Consider the following 16,371-nt stretch of genomic DNA (forward strand, 5'->3'; position numbering starts at 1 on the left):
GAGAAATTCAAGTGTAGTTTTGCAGTTCCACGGGTCAAATCTCTGTATTATCTTGCTTGTTTGCATTATTTGCTGTAAAGAAAAACAGTCGTGTCTCCTGATTGTTCAGACACAAATCTATCTGTTGAAAATAGTCTGCTGTATGCCCGAGAAATACAAGTGTGGTTTTGCAGTTATACGGGTCAAATCTCTGTATTATCCTGCTTTTTTGCATTTTTTGTCGTAAAGGAAAACAGTAGAGTCTCCTGATTGTTCAGACACAAATATATCTGTTGAAAATAGTCGGATATAGGCCCCAGAAATACAACTGTGGTTTTTCAGTTCCACGGGTCAAATCTCTGTATTATCCTACTTTTTTGCATTTTTTGCTGTAACGAAAAACAGTAGTGTCTCGTGATTGTTCAGACACAAATACAGTATATCTGTTGAAAATAGTCTGGTGTAGGCCCGAGAAATACAATTGTGGTTTTGCAGTTCCATGGGTCAAATCTCTGCATTATCGTGCGTTTTTGCCATAAAGAAAAACAGTAGTGTCTCCTGATTGTTCAGGCACAAATATATCTGTTGAAAATAGTCTGGTGTAGGCCCGAGAAATACAAGCGTGGTTTTGCAGTTCCATGTGTCAAATCTCTGTATTATTCTGCTTTTTTGCATTTTTTGCTGTAAAGAAATACAGTAGTGTCTCCTGATTGTTCAGACACAAATATATCTGTTGAAAATAGTCTGGTGTAGGCCCGAGAAATAAAAGTGAAGTTTTGCAGTTCCACGGGTCAAATCTCTGTATTATCCTGCTTTTTTGCATTTTTTGCTGTAAAGAAAAACAGTAGTGTCTCCTGATTGTTCAGACACAAATATATCTGTTGAAAATAGTCTGGTGTAGGCCCGAGAAATACAAATGTGGTTTTGCAGTTCCACGGGTCAAATCTCTGTATTTTCCTACTTTTTTGCATTTTTTGGTGTAAAGAAAAACAGTAGTGTCTCCTGATTGTTCAGACAGAAATATATCTGTTGAAAATAGTCTGGTGTAGGCCCGAGAAATACAATTGTGGTTTTGCAGTTCCACGAGTCAAATCTCTGTATTATCCTACTTTTTTGCATTTTTTGGTGTAAAGAAAAACAGTAGTGTCTCCTGATTGTTCAGACACAAATATATTGGTTGAAAATAGTCTGATATAGGCCCGAGAAATAAAAGTGTGGTTTTGCAGTTCAACGGGTCAAATCTCTGTATTATCCTGCTTGCTTGCATTATTTGCCGTAAAGAAAAACAGTCGTGTCTCCTGATTGTTCAGACACAAATATATCTGTTGAAAATATTCTGGTGTAGGCCTGAGAAATTCAAGTGTAGTTTTGCAGTTCCACGGGTCAAATCTCTGTATTATCCTGCTTGTTTGCATTATTTGCTGTAAAGAAAAACAGTCGTGTCTCCTGATTGTTCAGACACAAATATATCTGTTGAAAATAGTCTGGTGTAGGCCCGAGAAATACAAGTGTGGTTTTGCAGTTCCACGGGTCAAATCTCTGTGTTATCCTGCTTTTTTGCATTATTTGCTGTAAAGAAAAACAGTCGTGTCTCCTGATTGTTCAGACATAAATATATCTGTTGAAAATAATCTGACATAGGCCCCAGAAATACAACTGTGGTTTTTCAGTTCCACGGGTCAAATCTCTGTATTATCCTACTTTTTTGCATTTTTTGCTGTAACGAAAAACAGTAATGTCTCGTGATTGTTCAGACACAAATACTGTATATCTGTTGAAAATAGTCTGGTGTAGGCCTGAGAAATACAAGTGTGGTTTTGCAGTTCCACTGGTCAAATCTCTGTATTATCCTGCTTTTTTGCATTTTTTGCCATAAAGAAAAACAGTATTGTCTCCTGTGTGTTCAGACACAAATATATCTGTTGAAAATATTCTGGTGTAGGACCGAGAAATTCAAGTGTAGTTTTGCAGTTCCACAGGTCAAATCTCTGTATTGTCCTGCTTGTTTGCATTATTTGCTGTAAAGAAAAACAGTCGTGTCTCCTGATTGTTCAGACACAAATATATCTGTTGAGAATAGTCTAGTGTAGGCCCGAGAAATACAAGTGTGCTTTTGCAGTTCCATGGGTCAAATCTCTGTATTATCCTGCTTTTTTGCATTTTTTTGCTGTAAAGAAAATCAGTAGTGTCTCCTGATTGTTCAGACATAAATATATCTGTTGAAAATTGTCTGGTGTAGGCCCAAGAAATTCAAGTGTGGTTTTGCAGTTCCACAGGTGTAATCTCTGTACTATCCTGCTTTTTTGCATTTTTTGCCGTAAAGAAAAACAGTAGTGTCTTTTGATTGTTCAGACACAAATTTATCTGTTTAAAATAGTCTGTTGTATTCCACATTACTAGAACTGTGGTTTTGCAGTTCCATGGGTCAAATCTCTGTATTATTCTTCTTTTGGCATTTTTTGCCGTAAAGAAAAACAGTAGTGTCTCCTGATTGTTCAGACACAAATATATCTGTTGAAAATTTTCTGGTGTAGGCCCGAGAAACCCAAGTGTGGTTTTGCAGTTCCACGGGTCAAATCTCTGCATTATCCTGCTTTTTTGCATTTTTTGCCGTAAAGAAAAACAGTAGTGTCTCCTGATTGTTCAGACACAAATATATCTGTTGAAAATAGTCTGCTGTAGGCCCGAGAAATACAAGTGTGGTTTTGCCGTTCCACGGGTCAAGTCTCTGTATTATCCTGCTTTTTTGCATTTTTTCTTGTAAATAAAAACAGTAGTGTCTTCTGATTGTTCAGACACAAATATATCTGTTGAAAATAGTCTGCTGTAGGCCCGAGAAATACAAGTGTGGTTTTGCAGTTATACAGGTCAAATCTCTGTATTATCCTGCTTGTTTGCATTTTTTGCCGCAAAGAAAAACAGTATTGTGTTCTGATTGTTCAGACACAAATATATCTTTTGAAAATAGTCTGATAAAGACCCGAGAAATACAAGTGTGGTTTTGCAGTTCCACGGGTCAAATCTCTGTATTATCCTGCTTGTTTGCATTATTTGCTGTAAAGAAAAACAGTAGTGTATTCTGATTGTTCAGACACAAATATATGTGTTGAAAATAGTCTGCTGTAGGACCGAGAAATACAAGTGTGGTTTTGCAGTTATACGGGTCAAATGTCTGTATTATCCTGCTTTTTTGCATTTTTTGTCGTAAAGAAAAACAGTAGTGTCTCCTGATTGCTCAGACACAAATATATCTGTTGAAAATAGTCTGACATAGGCCAGAGAAATACAACTGTGGTTTTGCAGTTCCATGGGTCAAATTTCTGTATTATCCTGCTTTTTTGCATTTTTTGCTGTAACGAAAAACAGTAGTGTCTCGTGATTGTTCAGACACAAATACTGTATATCTGTTGAAAATAGTCTGGTGTAGGCCCGAGAAATACAAGTGTGGTTTTGCAGTTCCTCCGGTCAAATCTCTGTATTATCCTGCTTTTTTGCATTTTTTTTGCCGTAAAGAAAAACAGTAGTGTCTCCTGTTTGTTCAGACACAAATATATCTGTTGAAAATAGTCTGGTGTAGGCCCGAGAAATACAAATGTGGTTTTGCAGTTCCACGGGTCAAATGTCTGTATTATCCTGCTTTTTAGCATTTTTTGCTGTAACGAAAAACAGTAGTGTCTCCTGATTGTTCAGACACAAATATATCTGTTGAAAGTAGTCTGGTGTAGGCCTGAGAAATACAAGTGTGGTTTTGCAGTTCCACGGGTCAAATCTCTGTATTATCCTACTTTTTTGCATTTTTTGCCGTAAAGAAAATCAGTAGTGTCTCCAGATTGTCCAGACACAAATATATCTGTTGAAAATAGTCTGCTGTAGGCCCGAGAAATACAAGTGTGGTTTTGCAGTTATATAGGTCAAATCTCTGTATTATCTTGCTTTTTTGCATTTTTTGCCGCAAAGAAAAACAGTATTGTGTTCTGATTGTTCAGACACAAATATATCTGTTGAAAATGGTCTGATAAAGACCCGAGAAATACAAGTGTGGTTTTGCAGTTCCACGGGTCAAATCTCTGTATTATCCTGCTTTTTTGCATTTTTTGCCGTAAAGAAAAACAGTAGTGTCTCCTGATTGTTCAGACACAAATATATCTGTTGAAAATAGTCTGCTGTAGGCCCGAGAAATACAAGTGTGGTTTTGCCGTTCCACGGTTCAAATCTCTGTATTATCCTGCTTTTTTGCATTTTTTCCTGTAAAGAAAAACAGTAGTGTCTTCTGATTGTTCAGACACAAATATATCTGTTGAAAATAGTCTGCTGTAGGCCCGAGAAATGCAAGTGTGGTTTTGCAGTTATATAGGTCAAATCTCTGTATTATCTTGCTTTTTTGCATTTTTTGCCGCAAATAAAAACAGTATTGTGTTCTGATTGTTCAGACACAAATATATCTGTTGAAAATAGTCTGATAAAGACCCGAGAAATACAAGTGTGGTTTTGCAGTTCCACGGGTCAAATCTCTGTATTATCCTGCTTGTTTGCATTATTTGCTGTAAAGAAAAACAGTAGTGTATTCTGATTGTTCAGACACAAATATATGTGTTGAAAATAGTCTGCTGTAGGACCGAGAAATACAAGTGTGGTTTTGCAGTTATACGGGTCAAATCTCTGTATTATCCTGCTTTTTTGCATTTTTTGTCTTAAAGAAAAACAGTAGTGTCTCCTGATTGTTCAGACACAAATATATCTGTTGAAAATAGTCTGACATAGGCCAGATAAATAAAACTGTGGTTTTGCAGTTCCATGGGTCAAATCTCTGTATTATCCTGCTTTCTTGCATTTTTTGCAGTAACGAAAAACAGTAGTGTCTCGTGATTGTTCAGACACAAATACTGTATATCTGTTCAAAATAGTCTGGTGTAGGCCCGAGAAATACAAGTGTGGTTTTGCAGTTCCTCCGTTCAAATCTCTGTATTATCCTGCTTTTTTGCATTTTTTTGCCGTAAAGAAAAACAGTAGTGTCTCCTGTTTGTTCAGACACAAATATATCTGTTGAAAATAGTCTGGTGTAGGCCCGAGAAATACAAGTGTGGTTTTGCAGTTCCACCGGTCAAATCTCTGTATTATGCTGCTTTTTTGCATTTTTTGCTGTAAAGAAAAACAGTATTGTCTTCTGAGTGTTCAGACACAAATATATCTGTTGAAAATAGTCTGGTGTAGGCCCGAGAAATATAAATGTGGTTTTGCAGTTCCACGGGTCAAATGTCTGTATTATCCTGCTTTTTTGCATTTTTTGCTGTAACGAAAAACAGTAGTGTCTCCTGATTGTTCAGACACAAATATATCTGTTGAAAGTAGTCTGGTGTAGGCCTGAGAAATGCAAGTGTGGTTTTGCAGTTCCAAGGGTCAAATCTCTGTATTATCCTGCTTTTTTGCATTTTTTGTCTTAAAGAAAATCTGTAGTGTCTCCTGATTGTCCAGACACAAATATATCTGTTGAAAATAGTCTGGTGTAGGCCCGAGAAATACAAGTGTGGTTTTGCAGTTCCATGGGTCAAATCTCTGCATTATCGTGCGTTTTTTTCATAAAGAAAAACAGTAGTGTCTCCTGATTGTTCAGGCACAAATATATCTGTTGAAAATAGTCTGGTGTAGGCCCGAGAAATACAAGCGTGGTTTTGCAATTCCATGGGTCAAAGCTCTGTATTATCCTGCTTTTTTGCATTTTTTGCTGTAAAGAAATACAGTAGTGTCTCCTGATTGTTCAGACACAAATATATCTGTTGAAAATAGTCTGGTCTAGGCCCGAGAAATACAAGTGTAGTTTTGCAGTTCCACGGGTCAAATCTCTGTATTATCCTGCTTTTTTGCATTTTTTGCTGTAAAGAAAAACAGTAGTGTCTCCTGATTGTTCAGACACAAATATATCTGTTGAAAATAGTCTGGTGTTGGCCCGAGAAATACAAGTGTGGTTTTGCAGTTCCACGGGTCAAATCTCTATATTATCCTACTTTTTTGCATTTTTTGGTGTAAAGAAAAACAGTAGTGTCTCCTGATTGTTCAGACACAAATATATCTGTTGAAAATAGTCTGGTGTAGGCCCGAGAAATACAAATGTGGTTTTGCAGTTCCACGGGTCAAATCTCTGTATTATCCTACTTTTTTGCATTTTTTTGGTGTAAAGAAAAACAGTAGTGTCTCCTGATTGTTCAGACACAAATATATCGGTTGAAAATAGTTTGATATAGGCCCGAGAAATACAAGTGTGGTTTTGCAGTTCCACGGGTCAAATCTCTGTATTATCCTGCTTGCTTGCATTATTTGCCGTAAAGAAAAACAGTCGTGTCTCCTGATTGTTCAGACACAAATATATCTGTTGAAAATATTCTGGTGTAGGCCCGAGAAATTCAAGTGTAGTTTTGCAGTTCCACGGGTCAAATCTCTGTATTATCTTGCTTGTTTGCATTATTTGCTGTAAAGAAAAACAGTCGTGTCTCCTGATTGTTCAGACACAAATCTATCTGTTGAAAATAGTCTGCTGTATGCCCGAGAAATACAAGTGTGGTTTTGCAGTTATACGGGTCAAATCTCTGTATTATCCTGCTTTTTTGCATTTTTTGTCGTAAAGGAAAACAGTAGAGTCTCCTGATTGTTCAGACACAAATATATCTGTTGAAAATAGTCGGACATAGGCCCCAGAAATACAACTGTGGTTTTTCAGTTCCACGGGTCAAATCTCTGTATTATCCTACTTTTTTGCATTTTTTGCTGTAACGAAAAACAGTAGTGTCTCGTGATTGTTCAGACACAAATACAGTATATCTGTTGAAAATAGTCTGGTGTAGGCCCGAGAAATACAATTGTGGTTTTGCAGTTCCATGGGTCAAATCTCTGCATTATCGTGCGTTTTTGCCATAAAGAAAAACAGTAGTGTCTCCTGATTGTTCAGGCACAAATATATCTGCTGAAAATAGTCTGGTGTAGGCCCGAGAAATACAAGCGTGGTTTTGCAGTTCCATGTGTCAAATCTCTGTATTATTCTGCTTTTTTGCATTTTTTGCTGTAAAGAAATACAGTAGTGTCTCCTGATTGTTCAGACACAAATATATCTGTTGAAAATAGTCTGGTGTAGGCCCGAGAAATACAAGTGTAGTTTTGCAGTTCCACGGGTCAAATCTCTGTATTATCCTGCTTTTTTGCATTTTTTGCTGTAAAGAAAAACAGTAGTGTCTCCTGATTGTTCAGACACAAATATATCTGTTGAAAATAGTCTGGTGTAGGCCCGAGAAATACAAATGTGGTTTTGCAGTTCCACGGGTCAAATCTCTGTATTTTCCTACTTTTTTGCATTTTTTGGTGTAAAGAAAAACAGTAGTGTCTCCTGATTGTTCAGACAGAAATATATCTGTTGAAAATAGTCTGGTGTAGGCCCGAGAAATACAATTGTGGTTTTGCAGTTCCACGAGTCAAATCTCTGTATTATCCTACTTTTTTGCATTTTTTGGTGTAAAGAAAAACAGTAGTGTCTCCTGATTGTTCAGACACAAATATATCGGTTGAAAATAGTCTGATATAGGCCCGAGAAATAAAAGTGTGGTTTTGCAGTTCAACCGGTCAAATCTCTGTATTATCCTGCTTGCTTGCATTATTTGCCGTAAAGAAAAACAGTCGTGTCTCCTGATTGTTCAGACACAAATATATCTGTTGAAAATATTCTGGTGTAGGCCTGAGAAATTCAAGTGTAGTTTTGCAGTTCCACGGGTCAAATCTCTGTATTATCCTGCTTGTTTGCATTATTTGCTGTAAAGAAAAACAGTCGTGTCTCCTGATTGTTCAGACACAAATATATCTGTTGAAAATAGTCTGGTGTAGGCCCGAGAAATACAAGTGTGGTTTTGCAGTTCCACGGGTCAAATCTCTGTGTTATCCTGCTTTTTTGCATTTTTTGGCGTAAAGAAAAACAGTAGTGTCTCCTGATTGTTCAGACACAAATATATCTGTTCAAAATAGTCTGGTGTAGGCCCGAGAAATACAAGTGTGGTTTTGTAGTTCCACGGGTCAAATCTCTGTATTATCCTGCTTTTTTGCATTTTTTGCTGTAACGAAAAACAGTAGTGTCTTCTGATTGTTCAGACACAAATATATCTGTTGAAAATAGTCTGCTGTATGCCCGAGAAATACAAGTGTGGTTTTGCAGTTATACGGGTCAAATCTCTGTATTATCCTGCTTTTTTGCATTTTTTGTCGTAAAGAAAAACAGTAGGGTCTCCTGATTGTTCAGACACAAATATATCTGTTGAAAATAGTCTGACATAGGCCCCAGAAATACAACTGTGGTTTTTCAGTTCCACTTGTCAAATCTCTGTATTATCCTACTTTTTTGCATTTTTTGCTGTAACGAAAAACAGTAGTGTCTCGTGATTGTTCAGACACAAATACTGTATATCTGTTGAAAATAGTCTGGTGTAGGCCTGAGAAATACAAGTGTGGTTTTGCAGTTCCACTGGTCAAATCTCTGTATTATCCTGCTTTTTTGCATTTTTTGCCGTAAAGAAAAACATTATTGTCTCCTGTGTGTTCAGACACAAATATATCTGTTGAAAATAGTCTGGTGTAGGCCCGAGAAATACAAGTGTGGTTTTGCAGTTCCACGGGTCAAATCTCTGTGTTATCCTGCATTTTTGCATTTTTTGCCGTAAAGAAAAACAGTAGTGTCTCCTGATTGTTCAGACACAAATATATCTGTTGAAAATAGTCTGGTGTAGGCCCGAGAAATACAAGTGTGGTTTTGTAGTTCCACGGGTCAAATCTCTGTATTATCCTGCTTTTTTGCATTTTTTGCTGTAACGAAAAACAGTAGTGTCTCCTGATTGTTCAGACACAAATATATCTGTTGAAAATAATCTGCTGTATGCCCGAGAAATACAAGTGTGGTTTTGCAGTTATATGGGTCAAATCTCTGTATTATCCTGCTTTTTTGCATTTTTTGTCGTAAAGAAAAACAGTAGGGTCTCCTGATTGTTCAGACACAAATATATCTGTTGAAAATAGTCTGACATAGGCCCCAGAAATACAACTGTGGTTTTTCAGTTCCACGGGTCAAATCTCTGTATTATCCTACTTTTTTGCATTTTTTGCTGTAACGAAAAACAGTAGTGTCTCGTGATTGTTCAGACACAAATACTGTATATCTGTTGAAAATAGTCTGGAGTAGGCATGAGAAATACAAATGTGGTTTTGCAGTTCCACTGGTCAAATCTCTGTATTATCCTGCTTTTTTGCATTTTTTGCCGTAAAGAAAAACAGTACTGTCTCCTGTGTGTTCAGACACAAATATATCTGTTGAAAATAGTCTGATGTAGGCCCGAGAAATACAAGCGTGGTTTTGCAGTTCCACGGGTCAAATCATTGTATTATCCTACTTTTTTGCATTTTTTGCTGTAAAGAAAAACATTAGTGTCTCCTGATTGTTCAGACACAAATATATCTGTTGAAAATAGTCTGGTGTAGGCCCGAGAAATACAAGCGTGGTTTTGCAGTTCCATGGGTCAAATCTCTGTATTATCCTACTTTTTTGCATTTTTTGCTGTAAAGAAATACAGTAGTGTCTCCTGATTGTTCAGACACAAATTTATCGGTTGAAAATAGTCTGATATAGGCCCGAGAAATAAAAGTGTGGTTTTGCAGTTCAACGGGTCAAATCTCTGTATTATCCTGCTTGCTTGCATTATTTGCCGTAAAGAAAAACAGTCGTGTCTCCTGATTGTTCAGACACAAATATATCTGTTGAAAATATTCTGGTGTAGGCCTGAGAAATTCAAGTGTAGTTTTGTAGTTCCACGGGTCAAATCTCTGTATTATCCTGCTTGTTTGCATTATTTGCTGTAAAGAAAAACAGTCGTGTCTCCTGATTGTTCAGACACAAATATATCTGTTGAAAATAGTCTGGTGTAGGCCCGAGAAATACAAGTGTGGTTTTGCAGTTCCACGGGTCAAATCTCTGTGTTATCCTGCTTTTTTGCAATTTTTGCCATAAAGAAAAACAGTAGTGTCTCCTGATTGTTCAGACACAAATATATCTGTTCAAAATAGTCTGGTGTAGGCCCGAGAAATACAAGTGTGGTTTTGTAGTTCCACGGGTCAAATCTCTGTATTATCCTGCTTTTTTGCATTTTTTGCTGTAACGAAAAACAGTAGTGTCTTCTGATTGTTCAGACACAAATATATCTGTTGAAAATAGTCTGCTGTATGCCCAAGAAATACAAGTGTGGTTTTGCAGTTATACGGGTCAAATCTCTGTATTATCCTTCTTTTTTGCATTTTTTGTCTTAAAGAAAAACAGTATTGTCTCCTGATTGTTCAGACACAAATATATCTGTTGAAAATAGTCTGACATAGGCCCCAGAAATACAACTGTGGTTTTTCAGTTCCACGGGTCAAATCTCTGTATTATCCTACTTTTTAGCATTTTTTGCTGTAGTGAAAAATAGTAGTGTCTCGTGATTGTTCAGACACAAATACTGTATATCTGTTGAAAATAGTCTGGTGTAGGCCTGAGAAATACAAGTGTGGTTTTGCAGTTCCACTGGTCAAATCTCTGTATTATCCTGCATTTTTTGCCGTAAAGAAAAACAGTATTGTCTCCTGTGTGTTCAGACACAAATATATCTGTTGAAAATAGTCTGGTGTAGGCCCGAGAAATACAAGTGTGGTTTTGCAGTTCCACGGGTCAAATCTCTGTATTATCCTGCTTTTTTGCATTTTTTGCTGTAACGAAAAACAGTAGTGTCTCCTGATTGTTCAGACACAAATATATCTGTTGAAAATAGTCTGCTGTATGCCCGAGAAATACAAGTGTGGTTTTGCAGTTATATGGGTCAAATCTCTGTATTATCCTGCTTTTTTGCATATTTTGTCGTAAAGAAAAACAGTAGGGTCTCCTGATTGTTCAGACACAAATATATCTGTTGAAAATAGTCTGACATAGGCCCCAGAAATACAACTGTGGTTTTTCAGTTCCACGGGTCAAATCTCTGTATTATCCTACTTTTTTGCATTTTTTGCTGTAACGAAAAACAGTAGTGTCTCCTGATTGTTCAGACACAAATACTGTATATCTGTTGAAAATAGTCTGGAGTAGGCATAAGAAATACAAATGTGGTTTTGCAGTTCCACTGGTCAAATCTCTGTATTATCCTGCTTTTTTGTATTTTTTGCCGTAAAGAAAAACAGTATTGTCTCCTGTGTGTTCAGACACAAATATATCTGTTGAAAATAGTCTGGTGTAGGCCCGAGAAATACAAGCGTGGTTTTGCAGTTCCACGGGTCAAATCTCTGTATTATGCTACTTTTTTGCATTTTTTGCTGTAAAGAAAAACATTAGTGTCTCCTGATTGTTCAGACACAAATATATCTGTTGAAAATAGTCTGGTGTAGGCCCGAGAAATACAAGCATGGTTTTGCAGTTCCATGGGTCAAATCTCTGTATTATCCTACTTTTTTGCATTTTTTGCTGTAAAGAAATACAGTAATGTCTCCTGATTGTTCATACACAAATATATCTGTTGAAAATAGTCTGGTGTAGGCCCGAGAAATACAAGTGTGGTTTTTCAGTTCCATGGGTCAAATCTCTGTATTATCCTACTTTTTTGCATTTTTTGGTGTAAAGAAAAACAGTAGTGTCTCCTGATTGTTCAGACACAAATATATCTGTTGAAAATAGTCTGGTGTAGGCCCGAGAAATACAAGTGTGGTTTTGCAGTTCCACGGGTCAAATCTCTGTGTTATCCTGCTTTTTTGCATTTTTTGGCGTAAAGAAAAACAGTAGTGTCTCCTGATTGTTCAGACACAAATATATCTGTTCAAAATAGTCTGGTGTAGGCCCGAGAAATACAAGTGTGGTTTTGTAGTTCCACGGGTCAAATCTCTGTATTATCCTGCTTTTTTGCATTTTTTGCTGTAACGAAAAACAGTAGTGTCTTCTGATTGTTCAGACACAAATATATCTGTTGAAAATAGTCTGCTGTATGCCCGAGAAATACAAGTGTGGTTTTGCAGTTATACGGGTCAAATCTCTGTATTATCCTGCTTTTTTGCATTTTTTGCTGTAAAGAAAAACAGTAGGGTCTCCTGATTGTTCAGACACAAATATATCTGTTGAAAATAGTCTGACATAGGCCCCAGAAATACAACTGTGGTTTTTCAGTTCTACGGGTCAAATCTCTGTATTATCCTACTTTTTTGCATTTTTTGCTGTAACGAAAAACAGTAGTGTCTCGTGGTTGTTCAGACACAAATACTGTATATCTGTTGAAAATAGTCTGGTGTAGGCCTGAGAAATACAAGTGTGGTTTTGCAGTTCCACTGGTCAAATCTCTGTATTATCCTGCTTTTTTGCATTTTTTGCCGTAAAGAAAAACATTATTGTCTCCTGTGTGTTCAGACAGAAATATATCTGTTGAAAATAGTCTGGTGTAGGCCCGAGAAATACAAGTGTGGTTTTGCAGTTCCACGGGTCAAATCTCTGTGTTATCCTGCATTTTTGCATTTTTTGCCGTAAAGAAAAACAGTAGTGTCTCCTGATTGTTCAGACACAAATATATCTGTTGAAAATAGTCTGGTGTAGGCCCGAGAAATACAAGTGTGGTTTTGTAGTTCCACGGGTCAAATCTCTGTATTATCCTGCTTTTTTGCATTTTTTGCTGTAACGAAAAACAGTAGTGTCTCCTGATTGTTCAGACACAAATATATCTGTTGAAAATAATCTGCTGTATGCCCGAGAAATACAAGTGTGGTTTTGCAGTTATATGGGTCAAATGTCTGTATTATCCTGCTTTTTTGCATTTTTTGTCGTAAAGAAAAACAGTAGGGTCTCCTGATTGTTCAGACACAAATATATCTGTTGAAAATAGTCTGACATAGGCCCCAGAAATACAACTGTGGTTTTTCAGTTCCACGGGTCAAATCTCTGTATTATCCTACTTTTTTGCATTTTTTGCTGTAACGAAAAACAGTAGTGTCTCGTGATTGTTCAGACACAAATACTGTATATCTGTTGAAAATAGTCTGGAGTAGGCATGAGAAATACAAATGTGGTTTTGCAGTTCCACTGGTCAAATCTCTGTATTATCCTGCTTTTTTGCATTTTTTGCCGTAAAGAAAAACAATACTGTCTCCTGTGTGTTCAGACACAAATATATCTGTTGAAAATAGTCTGATGTAGGCCCGAGAAATACAAGCGTGGTTTTGCAGTTCCACGGGTCAAATCATTGTATTATCCTACTTTTTTGCATTTTTTGCTGTAAAGAAAAACATTAGTGTCTCCTGATTGTTCAGACACAAATATATCTGTTGAAAATAGTCTGGTGTAGGCCCGAGAAATACAAGCGTGGTTTTGCAGTTCCATGGGTCAAATCTCTGTATTATCCTACTTTTTTGCATTTTTTGCTGTAAAGAAATACAGTAGTGTCTCCTGATTGTTCAGACACAAATTTATCGGTTGAAAATAGTCTGATATAGGCCCGAGAAATAAAAGTGTGGTTTTGCAGTTCAACGGGTCAAATCTCTGTATTATCCTGCTTGCTTGCATTATTTGCCGTAAAGAAAAACAGTCGTGTCTCCTGATTGTTCAGACACAAATATATCTGTTGAAAATATTCTGGTGTAGGCCTGAGAAATTCAAGTGTAGTTTTGTAGTTCCACGGGTCAAATCTCTGTATTATCCTGCTTGTTTGCATTATTTGCTGTAAAGAAAAACAGTCGTGTCTCCTGATTGTTCAGACACAAATATATCTGTTGAAAATAGTGTGGTGTAGGCCCGAGAAATACAAGTGTGGTTTTGCAGTTCCACGGGTCAAATCTCTGTGTTATCCTGCTTTTTTGCAATTTTTGCCATAAAGAAAAACAGTAGTGTCTCCTGATTGTTCAGACACAAATATATCTGTTCAAAATAGTCTGGTGTAGGCCCGAGAAATACAAGTGTGGTTTTGTAGTTCCACGGGTCAAATCTCTGTATTATCCTGCTTTTTTGCATTTTTTGCTGTAACGAAAAACAGTAGTGTCTTCTGATTGTTCAGACACAAATATATCTGTTGAAAATAGTCTGCTGTATGCCCAAGAAATACAAGTGTGGTTTTGCAGTTATACGGGTCAAATCTCTGTATTATCCTGCTTTTTTGCATTTTTTGTCTTAAAGAAAAACAGTAGGGTCTCCTGATTGTTCAGACACAAATATATCTGTTGAAAATAGTCTGACATAGGCCCCAGAAATACAACTGTGGTTTTTCAGTTCCACGGGTCAAATCTCTGTATTATCCTACTTTTTAGCATTTTTTGCTGTAGCGAAAAATAGTAGTGTCTCGTGATTGTTCAGACACAAATACTGTATATCTGTTGAAAATAGTCTGGTGTAGGCCTGAGAAATACAAGTGTGGTTTTGCAGTTCCACTGGTCAAATCTCTGTATTATCCTGCATTTTTTGCCGTAAAGAAAAACAGTATTGTCTCCTGTGTGTTCAGACACAAATATATCTGTTGAAAATAGTCTGGTGTAGGCCCGAGAAATACAAGTGTGGTTTTGCAGTTCCACGGGTCAAATCTCTGTATTATCCTGCTTTTTTGCATTTTTTGCTGTAACGAAAAACAGTAGTGTCTCCTGATTGTTCAGACACAAATATATCTGTTGAAAATAGTCTGCTGTATGCCCGAGAAATACAAGTGTGGTTTTGCAGTTATATGGGTCAAATCTCTGTATTATCCTGCTTTTTTGCATATTTTGTCGTAAAGAAAAACAGTAGGGTCTCCTGATTGTTCAGACACAAATATATCTGTTGAAAATAGTCTGACATAGGCCCCAGAAATACAACTGTGGTTTTTCAGTTCCACGGGTCAAATCTCTGTATTATCCTACTTTTTTGCATTTTTTGCTGTAACGAAAAACAGTAGTGTCTCCTGATTGTTCAGACACAAATACTGTATATCTGTTGAAAATAGTCTGGAGTAGGCATAAGAAATACAAATGTGGTTTTGCAGTTCCACTGGTCAAATCTCTGTATTATCCTGCTTTTTTGTATTTTTTGCCGTAAAGAAAAACAGTATTGTCTCCTGTGTGTTCAGACACAAATATATCTGTTGAAAATAGTCTGGTGTAGGCCCGAGAAATACAAGCGTGGTTTTGCAGTTCCACGGGTCAAATCTCTGTATTATGCTACTTTTTTGCATTTTTTGCTGTAAAGAAAAACATTAGTGTCTCCTGATTGTTCAGACACAAATATATCTGTTGAAAATAGTCTGGTGTAGGCCCGAGAAATACAAGCATGGTTTTGCAGTTCCATGGGTCAAATCTCTGTATTATCCTACTTTTTTGCATTTTTTGCTGTAAAGAAATACAGTAATGTCTCCTGATTGTTCATACACAAATATATCTGTTGAAAATAGTCTGGTGTAGGCCCGAGAAATACAAGTGTGGTTTTTCAGTTCCATGGGTCAAATCTCTGTATTATCCTACTTTTTTGCATTTTTTGGTGTAAAGAAAAACAGTAGTGTCTCCTGATTGTTCAGACACAAATTTATCTGTTGAAAATAGTCTGATGTAGGCCCGAGAAATACAAATGTGGTTTTGCAGTTCCACGGGTCAAATCTCTGTATTATCCTACTTTTTTGCATTTTTTGGTGTAAAGAAAAACAGTAGTGTCTCCTGATTGTTCAGACACAAATATATCGGTTGAAAATAGTCTGATATAGGCCCGAGAAATACAAGTGTGGTTTTGCAGTTCCACGGGTCAAATCTCTGTATTATCCTGCTTGTTTGCATTGTTTGCCGTAAAGAAAAACAGTCGTGTCTCCTGATTGTTCAGACACAAATATATCTGTTGAAAATATTCTGGTGTAGGCCTTAGAAATTCAAGTGTAGTTTTGCAGTTCCACGGGACAAATCTCTGTATTATCCTGCTTGTTTGCATTATTTGCTGTAAAGAAAAACAGTCGTGTCTCCTGATTGTTCAGACACAAATATATCTGTTGAAAATAGTCTGGTGTAGGCCCGAGAAATACAAATGTGGTTTTGCAGTTCCACGGGTCAAATGTCTGTATTATCCTGCTTTTTTGCATTTTTTGCTCTAACGAAAAACAGTAGTGTCTCCTGATTGTTCAGACACAAATATATCTGTTGAAAGTAGTCTGGTGTAAGCCTGAGAAATACAAGTGTGGTTTTGCAGTTCCACGGGTCAAATCTCTGTATTATCCTACTTTTTTGCATTTTTTGCCGTAAAGAAAATCAGTAGTGTCTCCTGATTGTCCAGACACAAATATATCTGTTGAAAATAGTCTAGTGTAGGCCCGAGAAATACAAGTGTGGTTTTGCAGTTCCATGGGTCATATCTCTGCATTATCGTGCGTTTTTGCC

Source organism: Phyllobates terribilis, unplaced genomic scaffold (genome assembly GCF_046119375.1).
Source record: "Phyllobates terribilis strain yellow unplaced genomic scaffold, ASM4611937v1 Scaffold_2__4_contigs__length_985480577, whole genome shotgun sequence".
Classification (NCBI taxonomy): domain Eukaryota; kingdom Metazoa; phylum Chordata; class Amphibia; order Anura; family Dendrobatidae; genus Phyllobates; species Phyllobates terribilis.